The 17,755-nt window shown below is 51.6% G+C and overlaps 1 protein-coding gene across 1 annotated transcript in view; it reads left to right on the top strand.

Annotated features, from left to right (window-relative positions):
- The first annotated feature begins 15,457 nt into the window (after positions 1 to 15,457).
- Positions 15,458 to 17,755, top strand: part of NGF (nerve growth factor) — a 53,078-nt gene continuing 50,780 nt past the window's right edge. The window contains exon 1 of the mRNA XM_030327180.1: positions 15,458 to 15,501. The gene's annotated coding sequence lies outside the window, so the exon portion shown is untranslated. The remainder of the gene's footprint in view (positions 15,502 to 17,755) is intronic.

Genomic DNA, 17,755 nt, shown 5'->3' with positions numbered 1-17,755 from the left:
CCTCGCGCAGAACCAGACGCTGGCAAACAGAATCAAGTCCAGCACTGAGTATTATGGCACCTGATACTGTCCCTGCATCTCCCTTTCTCAAAGCCTGCCATATGTAATGTATTTAAGAACATGACCCGTCCTGGCGTGTCCTCACTGCCAGGAATTTTCTCTCAGTATCTACACTTTGCTTTGTAACCCTAAGCGTGTTCCACCATGCACCCTAGATGGGGGCTCCGAGTTCCCTCAGGCAGCCACCCGCCCGGGACTGCCCAATATGTTGGACCCAATGTGCCACAACATCCCTTGAATCCAGACGCTCCTTGTTAAGACACTTCAGGTTTATGATGTTGAATTAATTGGTCCAATTACAAGTGAAAAAAATAGCCTCTGATAATAGCTCTCTTTGCAATTTCCCACAATGTAGGGGATCAAAATTCCTGCAGCTACTCAAGAGGGGAACTTGACTTCCACCCAGTGGGGTTCTGAATCTGTTGGCTCATTCATTTAACAAGTCAGTATTGAGCACCTACTCTGCGCTTGGCCGGGTGGCAGCCGCTGGGCCTCCAGATGTCCCCCCAGGGGACATACTGGAGACAAATCATGACAACGGTGAGTGGCTAACTTGCAATAGGAACAAGTATACCTGGGGCAGGGGAGCAGAAGGCAGAGTTCAAGGCCACAGCTGAGGCTGACCCAGCGAAGTGTTTGCCCTTACAGAGCAGAATCCGGTTTCGTCCACGCTCTGGGATCAATTTGTATACTCCGATTCCAAGTTCAGCAGGGATACTTCCTGCTACAATGAACCACGTCACCCATCACACATCATTACATCTAAGGAGGTCCCTAGGAGCCTGTAGAGGTGTCGCAGGGACCCTGAGCCTGTGCAGTCTGGCCTGCCGTTAGGAGCTGACTCCTCTTCAGCCCTCCCCAGGCCGAGGCCTAGGAACTTGAGGGTGACGCAGGGGCCAGAACAGAGTGAGCGCCGGCCAGCTTGCCCAACGTGCCAGGCGTTCAAGCAGTCACTCATTCGTTCATGCAACAAATATTTATGCCGTGCCAACTGTTGCCAGACACTGCTGTGGGGCCAGGGCTGAAAAAGGATAAAACTCACTGCCCTATGGAGCTGACAGCCTATGGCAGCAAATCAGACAACAAATCAGAATAACAAGTGCTATTGCTGCGCGCCAGTTCTCAGTGCCTTACATATTTTACCTTTGCTGCCACCCCGTGAGGTAGGCGCTATTATTAACCCCAACCTACCCACGAGGAAACTGGGACACACAGAGGTCAAGTATCTGCCCTAAGGTCACTAGCTGGGAAGTACAGAGGTCAAGGATTTGAACGTAAGTAATACAGAGGTCATGCAGGCCCATGCCGTGATTACTCTCTGCCGGAAAAGAAACGTCAGTCATATGTGTTATCTTAGGAGGTGATAAAGTCAGTGGGAAAAAAAAAAAAGACCAAGGAGGAAGGATAGGAAGTGCTGGGGTGCTTCGTATGTGTGAGAGACAGTGATTCGTATTTTTAATTACGGCAGTCAGGAAAATCCTCAATATGTTGGGGCATTTGAGCAAAGACTGGAAGGGAGAGAGGAAGTGAGCTTTACAAATGTCTGGGGAAAGAGCCTTCCAAGAAACAGATAGCAAGTGCAAAGGCCCTGGCACCCAATTTCAATACGGGGGTGGGAGAGTTCCATACCGGCAAGCAATTCTCTGACACCAGCTGGGTGTCTCACAACTCAACTGAATAGCGACAGAGCCCACAAGCTAAGGGCTCAGTCCTACGACACTGACCCCCGGCGCCTGACTTCAAATGCCCACTGCCAATCCAACTTGTCATTTGTGCTTCTGACCCATCAGCTATAGATCAGAGGTCCCAACGATCCCCTCCTTGGGGTCGATTGGTTTGCCAGAGCCTGTCAGAGAAACATGCTACCTATTGGATTACCAGTTCTATGATAAAAGCATCTAGGTCAGGAACAGCCAGAGGGACTAGGTCATAAGGCAAGGTATGTGGGAAAGGTGCTGAGATCCCTTGTCCTCTCTGAGCGTGCCACTTTCCCCAGATCGCCACCAAGTTCACCAAGCCGGACACTCAGACACTGGTCCTTTCAAAAGACTTCGTTACATAGGCATAATAGATTGAATCATTGGCCACTGGAGATTGATAACACCTCCTGAGGTCAGGGGGTGGGACTGAAAATTCCAACCTTCTATTCAGAGCTTGATTCTCCTGGCAACCAGCCCCCATCCCTAGGTGTGGTCCAAAAGTCACCTCATTAACATAATAAGAGACACCTCTATGCTCCCATCACAGGAAATTCCAAGGGTTTTAGGAGCTCTGCGTCCAAGACCAAATATACCTTTCTTATTAGAAGTCACAATGTCTCAGGGAGCCTGCCTAGAGTGTGAAGCAGCTGAAGTGGAGGGAACGGGACCTTAGAATGAGGTGAGACCAGAGAGGTAATTGTCAGAGTTGGAAGTCACATCCTGCAGGGCCCTGAAGGCTGTGATGAAGACGTGTGATGTTTTCCAAGTGAGATGATTACCCTTCTGCCAAAAATTCCCTGTCTGGCCACAGCATAAGGTTGCCCTTCCTTGTCCTTGGGAAGCTGTGTGTGGCCATGTGACTTCGCTCCATCAACAAAATGGGAGCAGAGGGGATGTGGTCACTTTCATGCAGAAGCTTTGGTGGAGAAATAAGCTTTATTGGGTTAAACCACTGAGATTTGGGTGTTGTTTGTGATCTCAGCATCATTTAGCCCAAAGCGACTCAGAGATTCCAAGAGAGGGTTTCGACTTTTGGTGGGATCTTTCTGGCAGCAGTTGGACTGAAGGGAGACCCAGCTGGAAGCAGAGAAAGCAGTTAAGAGGGTATTTCTATAATCTAGCTGAGAGATAAGGATGATGGTCTGTTGGGCAGGAACACTAGAGATAATGAAAAGTGATCAGATTCTAGCTAGATACGTGAAGTTGAATGAACCACTAGGATTTGCTAGTGGACTGGACGCTGGATGGGAGAGAAAGAAGTCAGAGATGTCCCCAACGTTTTTGGTGTGGGCCACTAGAAGGATGAAAAAGCTCTTAACCGTCCCAACCATCCCTTCTGTGCAACACACACGCATGTGCAAACACACACACACGTGCACGCACACACACACGCACACACATATGCACACACACACGCACACACTTTTCAAAAAACGGCCTCTGTTTTTCATTTGGCAGATGCCCGAAATTTCGCCATTAAACAGTCATTCCTCTTGGATAAGCATTGCCCTTTTCAGGCAGCTTACTTCAAAATGAAAATACCCACTGGAGAGGTTGCTTAATGTGGATTGATTTATTTTAGCAACTTGCAATTCAGAGACACCCTCGAAACCATCTAGTCCAAGCCTCTTGTTGCATTTGAAGAAACCGAGGTCCAGAGAGGTAAATGATCTCACTCAAGGTCATGTAAAAAATTATAGAGTCAAGCTGAGCTCCAGACAGAAGGACTCCTGGACTCCCTGCCTATTGTCCAGCCTGGGCAGAGAGCTCCGATTGTGCTTGGGTCTTGGGTGGGGGCAGGGAAGAGAGAGGGAGCCATGTAAAAAGAGCAGTCCCTTCTTCACTATTTTGTGCAGACCAGTCCTGAGCAGGACTCAGGACCTTCCTGAGGTAACAAATCCTTCCTTCACACTAACCTTGACTTTGCTGGTCCTGAATCAGAGAGTAAAACCGAAAAGGAAAATTATCAAAAGACACTGAAAAAAAAAAAATGCATCCCATTCAACTTTGTGTGTAAGTGAGTTTGACACTCACATTTACCAAGCATGGAGCACGTTCAAGTCCCTTCTCCCCTCTGTCTTGTTTGGTACTTTCCTGCCCTGCCAGCTTGGTGCCATTCTTCTTGCAAAGCATTCTTTGAACTGCACCCCACGGGTCGGGCACAGCTAAAAACAGACAGTGCCAACACAACTCTTCAGATCCCAGCACACTGTCTCCTAGCACACTGACTAGAATCATTTGTATTATGCATTTTTATGTCATGCGCTAAATTTGCAAAGTGCCTGACTAGAACTTTTATTAGACTTTTATTATTAGTCGTACCTTTTAAAACAGCTATTTGAAACCATTAACCATGAGACCCCTCCCTGCCTTTGGCAAATCTTGGACAAAGGCCATTTTTAGTGACTTTTGTCTTAGACCCACCCTGGGGTCTAGGGAAACCAAACCACCTTTTCAGGTAGTTTACTGATCAGAAATTTCCCGTGAGTGGCAGAACGGTAAGAGGCAACAAGCAGGTTCCGACCTGAATGTCCTCTTCTAAGAAGAAGGAAAAGAATAAGTTACCCGAAGAGATTCACTTTAGAGGCCAAGTAGCAACTTTCAGAGCCACTGGAGGCCCAGGGACACCTGAATGTTTACCGGGCCCCAGTATTGGAAAAACGTGTGGACTACACTGACATCGTGTTAACTTTTGTTTCTGAAGTCTAAGTGAATATCTGCATCATATAAAAGTGCCGAAAAGTATATCAAAGCCTGTAAAAATGTTAACTAAGAACGTTTCCAATGATCTTGCTTTCATTGGAAAGGAAATGTCCCCATAAAAAGGCATAATCTGTGCCTCATTCCTCTGTTGGGAGATTGGCAAATACTGCACTTGATGTCCTGGGTAAACCTTCCCTTCTTCCAATGCAAACCGATCTGTCTCTCCCTACACACGTGCAAGGAGTTTGGAAAGATTGCTAAAGCCACTCTTGGAACAGCGTGACTTTGTGCACTGCTTCTGGACACACGGCCTGTTTCATATATTAACTGCGCTCTCAATGCCATTAATGACAATGCCATGTGTGCTCTCTTAAGTTTTTACCCCCATTTCTACCTTGACTCCACCCTAACAGATCCCAGCTGTTACTAAAGAACAGTGTCGAAGTCTCATTACAATAAAGAGTTCCCTATAACGAACCACCCCAAGCGAGGGCCCATTTCTTGGAATCATCTTACCCCATTCAGTTTAATGACTGTTATTGAAGACAACTCTGCCAGGTGCCGTATGTCCTCAGATCTGCCGATGCAGAGATGAGAAAAAGCCAAGTATCTGATCCCAGGGGGCTCCTTTTTCGAAATGACAAAATTCCAACACAACAAAAGAACTGTGGTTTTCCTTCAAACTTTATTCTGATAGGACCTAATATAGAATTCCAAGAGGGGATGGCGGTTTTACTCTCTAGGAATTTTAGTTGTCGTCGTCGTTTTTCTCTTCATTTCTGTAGCTCTTTGGTCAGGGTCTGATGGCTCCTAGGGTCTCTCTAGGGATAGGGGTCCTTCTGCAACTGCGGATCCTCGCTGACGACACACACTCACTTCCAAGGGGGTCTGAAAAGGCCCCCTTGTGCCCTTAATCACACCAATCAGGACTGCCAGGATGACACTGGCATTGACACCACACGGCTGAATGGGGATTATCTACACCAAAGTACACATCAGATACAGAGCTTCACCCAGGTCTTCACCGTCCTAACAGCTCGGTAGCAAAGTAGCTCCTTCACTTCACCTCTGGCAAGGGGGACGACGTCCAACATAAGAGCTTCACAGCTCGGGCGGCTTTTGCAGTCATTTTTCTCCCCACCGCAAAATGTTTTTCTTTTTCAAAAAAATGAACTTGTTGTTCCAACCGGCCTGGTATCTGGCTCTGGGTCCAGAACTTGAGGGTAAATGGTGAAGTCGAAATGTGTTTTTGGATTCTGTGGTTTCAAAGTGGTTACTCTTTCCAAACCGGGGTGGGCCCTCTGCAAAACTGTCAAGTTGGTGAAGTTGGCCTCCCCGCTTTCCTGGCATCCCTGGCTTGATCTGAGCACAAGGAAATGCATCTGTGGAATCAATAATGATCCCTTTATCGAGCACTCACCGTGTGCCAAGACATATCCCCAAGTGCCTTACCTTACCGTCCCGTGCCGTCCCATCCCATTTAAACCTCCCGAAGTTTCCATATGCATCCCTGATGGAGATCTTCCTCCCTTGAGAAATCCGATGCCCAGAGAGAGGTTAAACCACTTGCCCGAGGTCACGGAGGTGGTGAGTGGCTAAGACAGGCGGGGCTCAAGCCTAGGATGAAGAAACTGGGAAGGCCACGGGCCCGACAACCTCGATGCCTAGACAGCCCTCTACCAAACACCAGCCATGTTTCTGTCAGCATTCTTTATGCTGCATAATACAGAGACATGCTCCTTTATTAAAAAAAAAAAAAAAAAAAAAAAAAAGACAAAGAAGAAAGTTTCTTGGAAAATACATAACTCATCTTCAACCAGGGTATTCCCGGTCTTCCCATCACATCATATCAGGCCAGGACTCACTTCCTGCCTGAGCTCCTTGCTGGAGACATTACCTTTGCAGGCAGCAAGGGTTTACCTGCTTGGCGGGGCCAGAGAAGCCCGCCTGTCGGGAAAATGTCTCCCCCTAATGCACTTCCTTCTTAATTAAAATAACATTTTGAAAGTAAAATTATACAGAGTGCAGAATAAACAGTAGAACAATAGCTGTGATTAATCTGTCAGGGATTGTATAATGTGATGCTAATGGGAAGAAATAAACTCCTGCTGAAGATCAAAGTCATCTCTGTGCTTGGAGGACTTGTAAAATTAGAATGACGATAGATGCATCTCCATTCCTGAAAGAAAAAAAAAAGAAATGCTCTGCCGGCTTGCAGAATGAGGGGAGGAAAGCCAGCCTGAGGACATGCTACCGCCCAGAGGAGCTAGCAGCTTGGAGAAGTGTTCTGGTCTGCAGCCTTGTCTCCCGTTGTCCCCAGCAACAGTTGTCCAACACTGCTGTCCCAAGTGTCCAGCAGCCCCCCTGCACTGACCTTGTGTTGGGCTCTCAAGCCACGGGTCCACCCAAATACCACCGCAATCCATCCAGCTCGGCCCGTGGCAGGGCACGTGTGGGTGTGCATGCACGGGGCATGTGTACATGGGGGTGCAGCGGAGAAGGGGATACATCCAAGTCTGTGTCGAGCACCTGCTACACAGAGTCTCTCCTGTGCCTCATAGGCAGGCATCATTTTAATGCACAGGGGTTGGGCTTAATAAGCAAAGGAACTGGAATAATGAACGCAGATCTCTACACTCAAGTGTGGATACCGTGGAGGTCCGGTCAGAGAAGGCGGCGGGGCCACCAAGGGGGACCCTGCCCCAGAGTGGAGCAGTCAGGCTGCCTCCAAAGTCCGACCTGTGCTGAGGCCTCTGGCAGGAAGCAGACTCCGCTCAGTGAAGAGAACGCGGAATAAGGAAAACGTGTCAGGAAGAGGAAAGAGCATGCGTGAAGGCCCAGAAACACAAGAGCACAATCCGTGGAAATCTACCCGATTAGTCTGTGACCGAATGAGAAATGACCTCAGTTCCACCCAGCCAAGACCCTGTGTTCCCCCGAATATCTCCTTCTCTCAATTTACAAGGTAGCTCTTCTCTGTTTCCAATCAGCACTGCGGCCCACTGAAAGTCAGACATCCCTGCACCAACTGCGGATTTCAGTCCATTTCAGGTCTGGGGTCCATGAGGATCCTGGGCCACTTCCTGAGAGTTGGGTGAAGACCGGAGGGTGGTGGTAGGTCTCCCCGAGGGAGGCAGTTTTTGCCAGGCTCACAGTTTGTCAGAAGTGAAATCCTGCAGGAACCGATGCTTGCCAAAAAGGTGGCATCTGCACGGGCTTCTTGACCCCACGGCCAAGGGTTGCAGTGGAATTAAACCTGCCGGCACGCACCGTCTTCTTAGCTTCCACCATACTGGCAGAAATGATTTTAGAGACCCGAGGCTGGGTTCTTGAATCATTTTCCCAAATATTAGTCACTAAGATATATATATACTGGGGGTGTGGGCTTCATAGGCCAACACACTAGGTTAGTTACTAGCTGTGTGGCCTCAGGCAGGTTATTCAAGCTCTCTGAGCTTCAATTTATTCAGTCATATAACGTGCATTTATTGAGGACCTACTATACTCTGTGTGTTATGACAGGTCCTGGGAACTGAAAGGTCCCAGGATTTTATGGTTCAGTGGGGATCGTAGGCCCACTCTTGCACCTGTCCCTAAAGGTGGGGGGTGCAGAGGAGCGCTACAGAAACGGGAGAGAACTGGAGATTGCTGGAGCAAGGAGCCCATTTCCCTGGGCGCAGGCCTCTGGGAGATGCCCCGCAGCTGGCTTGGTAACAACATGGTGGAGTATGGCATCAACCGGGAGGGAGGGAAGCCCTCAGTGGAGACTCTGAGACAGTGCCGCTGGCTCCCTTCAGCCTGCATGCAGTGTGCGCAAACCATTAGCCCTAACGCCTTTCCTGACCTTCAGACTTCTGTGTTGCACGGATGCCCTCGAATGTTGTTCCACAGGTCCCACAAAAGTCCCGAACTGAAGACCTCTGTTTTCCGGCCCTCCCATGGGCTCCGCCTTCAGACACCCCATCTCTACAGTTGACACCACTATTTATCCGGTCAGGCAAAAGAGGAATCCAGGGCGCACGCCAGAGACCTCTTCCTCTCCCTCATCCCACCATCCACCATTCCCCACAGCCTGACAGATTTACCCCTTGGATTTATTTTGAATCTGTCTCTTCTCCACGCTCAGCTGCCAGTGCCCCGCTCAGGCTGCCATCTTTGTTGTTGACTTGGATCAAAACTTTCTGTTTCAATCCTAGGAAACTGGGAGAGCAAACTGGGTGGAGACAACGAAAGGCTCTGGGGCTTCAGGCTGAGAACGCAGCATGAAGTACTGTGCCGTGGCCCATCCCCTCCAATACCACGACTGTGGTGCATACCGATGGCCATTCTCTGTAAGCACGTGGAGGTTTTCTCTGGATGCAGGAGTGTGTTCAAGGAGGAGCAGAGGCAGGCCACTAGTGATGGGAGATCATTCTCCCCTCCCCTGAAATCACTTTCAACCATTTTTGTTTTAATTTTTAATGTTTATTTATTTTTGAGAGCGCGAGAGAGAAACAGTGCAAGCGGGGGAGGGACAGAGAGAGAAAGAGAGACACAGAGTCCGAAGCAGGCTCCAGGCTCCGCCGAGCTGTCAGCACAGAGCCCGATGCGGGGCTTGAACCCAGAAACTGTGAGATCATGACCTGAGCCCCCCAGGTGCCCCACCTTCAACCAGTTTTGGTGGGGAATTGGTGGATGAATACCCCAACTCCCTTGGTTTTCACCAGAGATAATACTGAGGAGTGATCACTCTGCCTGGACCCCAAGTTGTTCCTCCAGTCCTTGCTCCTACCCTCCACAATTCCACAATCCAGGCCTTCCTTCATCCATCCACAACTACACTGGTTTCATCTCCCGCAGCTTCGTGCTCCTTGATTCTAAACTGGCCGCAGCTTCCTGCACGCACCACGCTGTTTGGCCCTTGCACGCCTTAGCTCAAGCCGTTCCCTCTGTCTGCAGTGATGCCCTTCCCCGCGTTCCTCCCTGGCTCTTTCTCATGCTTCAAAGCTCAGCTCCGGCAATACCTCATTTGCAAATATTTATTAAGCATTTGCTCTGTATGATACCGAGTGCTACAGAAGTACCTGGAAAGGGCACCTCGTCTTGACCTGGGGGACGGAAAGCGCCCCATCAGAAGTGTCATCTAAAATTCTAAGAGATGAGTCTCAAAGGAAGAGGGAGGGGTCAGATGAAGAAGGAGGTGGGGGTTCTCGTTTCTGAGGCACCAGCAGTGATGCCAGAGCAGAGGTGGATCACAGGTGTCAGAGCAGCCAGTTAAGTGAACGAAAACCAACAAAAGTGACCGAGGATGGCGTCATAGAAGAGAAAAGGAAACGGCAAGAGGGGGGGAAGATGAAAAGGCAAGAGGTTGCGAGACGACACAGGGCTTCGTGTCATTTTACGGAACATAGAATTTGTGCCGGCGCAATGGCACAACGATGAAGAGTCCCTGAAGCTCCAAGCCGGTCAAATGCTCCATCCCCCGAGCTTCCACATCTTCCCTGGGATACGTCTTGTCAGTTCATGCGCCTGCTTCCCCAGCGGACAGCACATTCAGATATGGCAAGAAGCATTTCTTAATCTCCGTTTCCTTACACCTGACACAGATCCTGCCCCAGAACAGGATTGTCGTGAATGCATTCAGCTGGTCCACGGAAGGGACATATTGCCATCCGGATCACAGCACAGCCCACCTACAAAGAAAGGCGTCAAGCTCCCCCCTGCCTCAGCATCAGAGTCCTCATTGTCAATGCCACACCAGGTGACACAAAAGTGCAGCTGAGATGCTCTGCAGGCAGAATTTGACCACTGAGGATCCCTGACCCAGAGGCATCTCTGGGGTGGCCAAGCAGGAATGGCCCACACCAGGAGCGAGGGGATGCGTGGGGAGGACCCGGAAGAAGACTCGGGCAGTACAGCACTGGGGAGGCTCAGGAGGAGCACGGAAGGCTTGCCCCTCTGACAACCGCAGAGGTCTCTGAAGACAGCACCAGTGAAGACCTGCGCTCACTGTCCACGGGGTGGCCATGGGGTCACTGGAGGCCCTGTGGGGACAGAGAGCAGTCAGAAGTTGGAGGCTCACAGCTGTTCGGGTCAGGAGAGCAGAGGACAGACTCCAATGTGCTGGGAGGTTTGCTTCGCTTGTTTTGCACTAAGGAGATCATTGTCTGCATCATCGATGCCGGTTTCTATGTCTGTTTCACCCTCCTTTCCAAACCAGGCTCATTGTGACCTGAGCCTAAGTCAGATGCATAACTGACTAAGCCATCCAGGCATCACAGTTTTCTTTGTATGGGCCTGGTTTACAATGTACATTAGATAAATATTTATTAAATGAGAGAAGCCGCTTGCTGGAATTATGTTCCACGTGGCTAGTGGCTGTTTTGTTCACATGCTGAATCCCCAGCACCTAGACCGGGACTGGCACCCAGCAGGTGCTCAGAAATTAGTTACCTGATATACCTAGTTATATTATTACAAGGAATTCGTGTTATCATGGCTCAAAGAAGATAGATCTTTCTCCCAAGATCACAAGACCTTAGAGGGTAGATGGGACAGATGAGCTCAGTCTTCCCAGGTTCCAAGCTGGTGGCTCTCCTGGGCTGTGGTGCCCCTGCTGGAGAAGTGCCGAAGTGCTGTGAGCCCAACTAGATTCTCTGACCTGCTTCAAGGACGAGACCTGGGGTGCTCTGGTGGCTGAGTTGAGACCAAGGACTTTGGACGGTGGTGCTGAGGATCAGAGGTGGGATGGCTGCATAGGCTTTGCCGGGGCCCGTACAGGTGGCCTAAAACAAGAACCTAGATAGCACGTTGCAAACGTGGGCTCTGCAAATAGGAATGCTCAAAATGTTAGTGCCCGGAAGAGCATGGGAGAGAGGGCAGAGCTGGGGCTGGGGGAGGAATCCTAACATCGGGAGGACTGAGAGTGGGGAAGAATGGAAAGCCCCAGGACTGAGGCATGGAAGTGCGTGCATCCCGAGAGCAGGCAGGGACATCTGAGAGAACAATGGTAGGCCAGGACAGTGCAGTCACAGAGCCTTGAAGGGAAGCGTGAGGTGCAGGAAATCATCAGGAGACCAGACGGAGGACTGGCAAAGTCTGCTGAACTTGGCTGCATGGAGGAAAAGGCACAGAGTTTCATGGCAGGAGCCTGTTCAAATCTGTACTTGGCCATTCTACTGCCTACTAGCAACTTAGGATGAGCAAGAGACTTACCTCCTACTTGTCAGCATCCTTATTTACAAACAGATGATACTGACTGGGCCCGTAAGATGCCCTGCCCAGCGCCTGAAACACGGCATGCACTCAATAAACGCTGTGATTAGTATGTTGGTGGCGGTGTTGTTATTGCAACTGGTGACCTTTAAGGAGAAAATATCAGTTCAGTACTGGGAAGGGGAGGGGAGGGGAAGAAGATGGGAACCAGATTGCAGGAAGTTAAAGGGAGCCAAAGAAACGGTGGGTGTAGATCACTTTGCGGGGGAATTCGATAGTGGAAGGAAGTTGAGAAATCCGGTGGTTGGGCAGCAGGAGGGCCAGCAGTTTCTTTGAGGCAAGTGAATGTTCACGAGTAACCTGGAGAGAAGAAACTGAAGATTTCAGAGAAACCAGGGGCGGGCCCGGGGAGCAGGCAGGGATGGCCCCCAGATGAGAAGACGGAGCGGAGCCCCTGACTGTTCTCTGCACACTGGCCTGCTTCTGCTCAGGTACCAGCCTCCCCACGAAGGCTAGGGCCAGAGGTCTTTCCCTCGGCCTCTTTCAGAGAGGGTGGTAGAAAGAAGAGGCCCAAGTTCTGGCCCTGACCCTGGCCATTTGTACTTGGCTGAGCCCTCGTCCTTGCCGAGCCCCTGCTTCCTCCTATGTCAATGAGGTGGCAGGGGGTGGGAGGGAGGAATCATCTCTGATTTGGGCCATGGCATCTCAGTGAGCATCACAAAGCGTTTTCTCTTCTGAAGCCTTTCTCCACGCTGATTAGAAGGAAGAAAAAAAAAAAAAAACCAAACAACTTGGAGCTGAAGCTACCACCTCCCCCAGCAACTGGGACAATATTTCTGTTTCACACGTATTGCGAGCAGATCCGGCGATTCCATCAGTGCTGGCAGATCGCTGCCGAGCCTCCTGGTGTTTTAAATAGCATGTGCACTTCGTCCTGGCTTCTGGAATGAAGCAAGGGAGAGGCAGGAGCCTTGTGCTAGGCTGAGTGTCGCTGTTGATGAGGCACTCGACGGCTGCAGGCTTCTGAATCCTCAGAAATAACAACAATTTCTGCACACACCACAATCTGTCCTCCAAGGCAGCAAATGCATCAGCTGCTGGTTATTTTGATACCCTAGATAAAAAGCTCTTTCGAGAAAATCTAGTACAGAAAAACATTCTTATCCTCTGCCTGTCTGCACCATTCCTTCTGCCCGCTGTCCCTCAACTGTTTTGCATTCCTATAAACATAGCCGGTCCAAGCCTTAAAGTCCTTGTCTCAATTACCCAGGAGAAGGACATTTCCTTTGGGGCCTTTCGTGGAAACGGAAAAGGCAAGCGGAGACATACCTGGCTGTGGTCTCTGTGCCAGGGTCAGCCTGATCCTCAACCTGCTGGAAACCGATGCAGTGTGAATGGGTTGTCTGACAGCCACAGATGGCTCTGACCACTCTTGGATTCAGCAAGCATGTACTGAGCACCTACCGCGTACCAGGACCTGGGGAGACTGTGATACACGTGGGTAGGGACTAATAATCCAGCTCCCACAAGAACATGAACTCTCTGATCAGGGACTACGGCCATCTCACAGTGCCTGGCACACAGTAAGTGCTCAAAAAGTAATCTTTGGAGTGTTTGTTTATTTGTTTGTCATTTACATGCCATTTACATGTCATTTACTTGAGAGCCTTAAAGTTCAGGGACAGAAGCAAAGCTACACAGGGCTGGAAAGAGCTCTTATTAAACCAACATGTGCCATCAGAATACAATCAACAATTTGGGGGGTGGGGCATCTAGGCTTATATTCTGCTTACATCATTTTAAATTTCCCTCTTACACACCACATGAAAAAGAACCACAAGTGCCCCAAATCCTTTTGTCCTTCTGGGTGACGCCACAAGTTTGCACACAAAAGCTCCGTGTTCAACAACCATATTCTCTGTTATTCTAGAATTGTCAACTTCATCCTTAAATTCTCAGGCAGCTATTAGGTAAGAGGTAGGGCTGGTGCTTTGGAACAAGTTTCTACATGACACGATTGATGAATGAATTTGTCCTATTGTCTGGAAATTCCTTTGTTTATTTGACGATGCTAATTTCCTAACGCATCACCCTGAGTCTGATGCCGCCTTTGCAGAAAGGCCATTTATGGTGTCCCCAGTCGTTTGCACCCACCTCCAAAGTGTGTTCAGCCACCAGTCTGTATCTGAACAACTCAGAAGTGGTAGAGCCTTTGCTGGGAAACAACGAGGTCATACCAAAGCTAAAGCTGACTTTTAATTTCTGGGGCTTTCTTCCCACCTCATCCTTCTCAGAGTACGCATCGAGGGAGTGAACTTAGGTATGGGGGCAAAGGTGAAAACAGAAAGAAGTGAAGACCTCAGGCCAATATGTGTGAAGGGGGTTGGAAATGCCTAAGCAGAGCCTTGCTGTGTTCAAGTGACCTGCACTGGGGGTAAAGGGCTACTCTTGGATTGACAACAGAAGTCACTCCTGGGTCTCACTAAATCCCAGTACGCGAGGGTGACTTCCGCCTGCATTGTGCTGGCATGCCTTCACCAAAAAGGGGGTCTCTGCTTCTCTCTGTCCCCACATCTGTTCCTCCTTGTGACATCAGGCACAGGGTGGGGGTTCAGCATACAATTTATTCAAGGGAGAAGTGAAGACATCTGAAGAGCTGGACCCCAGAGGGAGAGGGGGTGTGAATTTTCAAAGACCTATGGATCCCCCAGCACATTACAATTAATGACGTACACTTGGTGAAAAATCTGCCTGGCTCCTTTGGGGCTGGGGTGGGAAAGGCCAGGCTGTGGATCCAGATGAGCTCCCCTGTCAGGCTCTGAATCCAGGAACCCAAGAAATCCCAGAGATCCTGTCTCACTTAAAGTCCACACGGTGAGGATAAAAAGGAATTTGTTTAGGGCCTAAGGCTGGGCAGAGGCTCTTTCTGCCTAGATCAGTTTAGAGTGACAAACTCTTAACAAAGCTAAAGAAAGCTGCAGACCCTCTACCCAGAAAAATCCACACATCAAACACAGCCATACAAATTCGCCTACAATTTCAGAGGGATCAGTGATCCCAGCAAGGAAGCTTCTGGAATCTGGGCCCTTAAGTTCTAGCCCTGAATCTAAGTCCTGCTGCCTAAGTACTCTAGCCCTTGTCCCCACGCCGACTTGCCCCTGCCTGGGGGCCTTCTAGCTGGTTCTGGTTTTCCGAGACGCCTCCTTCCCTTGAATCAGAGGAGCCCCGCACCTGCATCTCGCCAAGCTTCCCTGGGTGCTCTTTTCTCCCCGGGCGTCGGGTGGCGTCCCAGGCGGAAAGCTCTCTTGGCTTTTCTCTCTGGCTGCTAGGAGCAGAGGCAGCCAGAGAGCCTAGGGCACCGAGCGTGACGTCGGGCGGACCCCGGGAGCTCTGGCTGCAGGCGACGCGCGAGGCAAGGGCGGGGAGGTGCGGGGAGCTCCGGGCAACTCCGCCCACAACGGCCTGCTGGCCCTTTGGCGTCCGGAGCCGGCACCCCCGCCTGATGCCCCAGAAAATCCCCGTCCAGGCTTTGCGCGCGCGGCCCCTCCGACCCCGGTGCGTTTCCCTTTGACCTCCGGAGACTTGAACCCTTCCCTGGCTGTGTGGAGCCGGCCCTCCCGGGAGCTATCGATCTGTAACACCCAGGACCCCTGATAGCCCGACACCTCCGCCCACCAGAGCAGGTGCTGGGCCGGGGCTGGGGAGGGTTGCAGTGGGGGGAAGGATTTGGAGTGAGTGACTCAGGAGTCCGGGAGGAGGGGCTAAGAATTCAAGAAGCTTGTGTTAGAGCAGCTCGGCGCTCATGCACAGCAGAGAGCGCTGGGAGCCGGAGGGGAGCGCAGCGGTGAGTCAGGCTGCCCCGAACCGAGCGCGGAGAGGGGCGCAGCGCGGGCAGGGGGCGCGGGCTGGCGCGGTTGGGCTCCCCGGGAGAGAGTGCATGGATCCTGTTTTGGCGAGATCTCCGGGAACCCCCGAGGCTCCCGCGGGCTGAAGTGCAGCAGTGTCCCGAGTGGGTGTGGGAGCGCGGGAGCCTGGGCAGGCGGGCGAGTCCGGGAGAGCAGCGCTCTCTCTCGCTCTTTGGTCGAGGAGTTCCGGGTCTCCCGATGGCCCGAAGTCCGGGAGGCATCCCTGGAGCCTGCAGTGGCAGCAACGGCTGTGCCAGGGACTACCAGCTCCAGGGCGAAGGGGGCCGCGCGCAAGTGAGGGAGCGCGAAAGAGCGTAGAGAGAGGGATGCGCGGGCTGCGAGCGCGCCGGGGCGGGAGGAATGGTGGTCTGCGCCGCGGCGGGCGAGTGCGCAGCGCGCGCGGGCTGGTGTGTGCGCGGAGTCCGGAAAGTGCTACGTCGCCCCCAGGTGAGGGGATGAGCCGGGCAGGGTTCACTGGAAGCGGTGCAGGGAACCGAGTAAGGGTCCTTGGGCTCCTCCGCGAGTCGCTGGAGGTCTGGGAGACCCCAGTGAGGGCCCCAGGGCTCGACAGAAGGAGCCTGTGCACCAGGGGACCTCCAAGGAGCCGCGCTGGACCGAGGTCGCCAAGGCTTAACCCGGCTACTTGGGTCACAGGCCTCACCTCCAGCTGTCTGCTGCCAGGTGTAGGAGAAGCTGGAGGGGTGGGGCGGGCAGCGCCTTGGGTCCAGACGGCAAGGACAGAGGGGAGGCAGAGAGAGGACTCAGAGGTCAGGAAGCGGCATCTTTGGGTCAACACGAACAAGCGGCTTAGCAGTGTTTGATTACAACTCTCCTTTCAAAAAAAAAAAAAAATCTCTGAGATTCTCATGGAAGGTGTTTTCTGCTTGAACTTTCTCTTCCCTTGTGACTTGAGAGATTAAAAAAGATCCTGCTTGCTAGGCTGGTTTTTCCAAGTTGTTCCAGGTTGGAAGTTGTAACAGTTTGAAGGATAATTTATGGGTGTTTCATGCATTAAAGTGTGTTACAGCAAAGCCTGTTGGGTGCTGTGGGTATTAAGGAAAACTTAGTGCACGTTCCCAGCTGGAAACCAAAATAGTGCTCTCCTGGGTGCCTCTGCCCCATCTGTCATCTGAGGCCAATGGAAATCCTGGAGAAAAGGCACTTGATTAATTGTCCTGGCTCCATCCTGTGGGCACACCCACTGCCAGGGCCAGCCCCCTCTTCCCCTCCACGTGCAGGGCCAGCTGCCTTCTGCAAATTCACACATGGTGGTGGAAGGCCCACCAGTGACACCGTTGCAGGGTCTTCAGGCTCTTGAAGCTGCCAGTTCAGTCCGCTGGAGGGGAATACTTCTCCCTTCCAGAGCAGCACAGAAAGGGCAGCAGCACTTGGGCCCTGCCCGCCCGTCTTGCGCAGTGTTTTCGGTTTTTTACCGAACGTCTGAAACTTGCTCCCTCTGCAGAGGAAAGGGCTACATCAGATCTGGATGGGCGCCTTCTGTGGATCTTATTCTGGAATAAGTCATATGTCAGCCTCGGCAACCCAAATGTCAATCCATGTTGGGCAGTGTTCCCGGAGGTTCAGAGGGGACTGCGGACTGGGCAGAGAGGGCGGGGAGGAGTGGTCTGGGGGCTGGGTCTGGCGCTGCTGGCATTGACTCGCTGAAGAAGCGCGTGGTGTTCCTTATACTTGGGTCCGTCAGTTGCAGGGGGTGGGGTTCGCGTCACGTGTTGCCAAACCCCTCCTCCTTTCCCCAACGTTTTTATGCAGGTGAAAGAAAGGGCAGCCTTGAAGGGGAAAATGTTAGGAGGCACCACAAATGGGAAACCAAGGTCCCAGGAGCGTGGGGACCCATGTGTGGATGGACTTGTAGGAGTCCCTCAGAGGATTTTATAACCAGCTGCTGGGGCCACCCCTTCCCTGGGCAGCCTTGTCACCCCTGAAGCAGCCCAAGCCTACCAGCAAGTGGGAAAATTGGGTCCGCTGGGGACAGTCATCCTAGTCTGGGTGACTCTTCCTGCACCTTTAGTCCTTCTCAAAGCAGTGAGGTTCTCACCTCCTCCTATTACCCACCCCGCATCACCCCCAGCTGGGGGCCCAGAGGGAGGTTTGACATTCTTCTCCTCCGTGGAGAAATTCTGGCAGTGGCCAGGACCAGGAAGGGGGCCCCGGCTGCCTGCCGACATCAGCAGG

The sequence above is a fragment of the Lynx canadensis genome, chromosome C1 (genome assembly GCF_007474595.2).
Source record: "Lynx canadensis isolate LIC74 chromosome C1, mLynCan4.pri.v2, whole genome shotgun sequence".
NCBI lineage: Eukaryota > Metazoa > Chordata > Mammalia > Carnivora > Felidae > Lynx > Lynx canadensis.
Note: the sequence above shows the minus strand (reverse complement) of the source record. Positions and strands in the feature narration are given on the sequence as shown.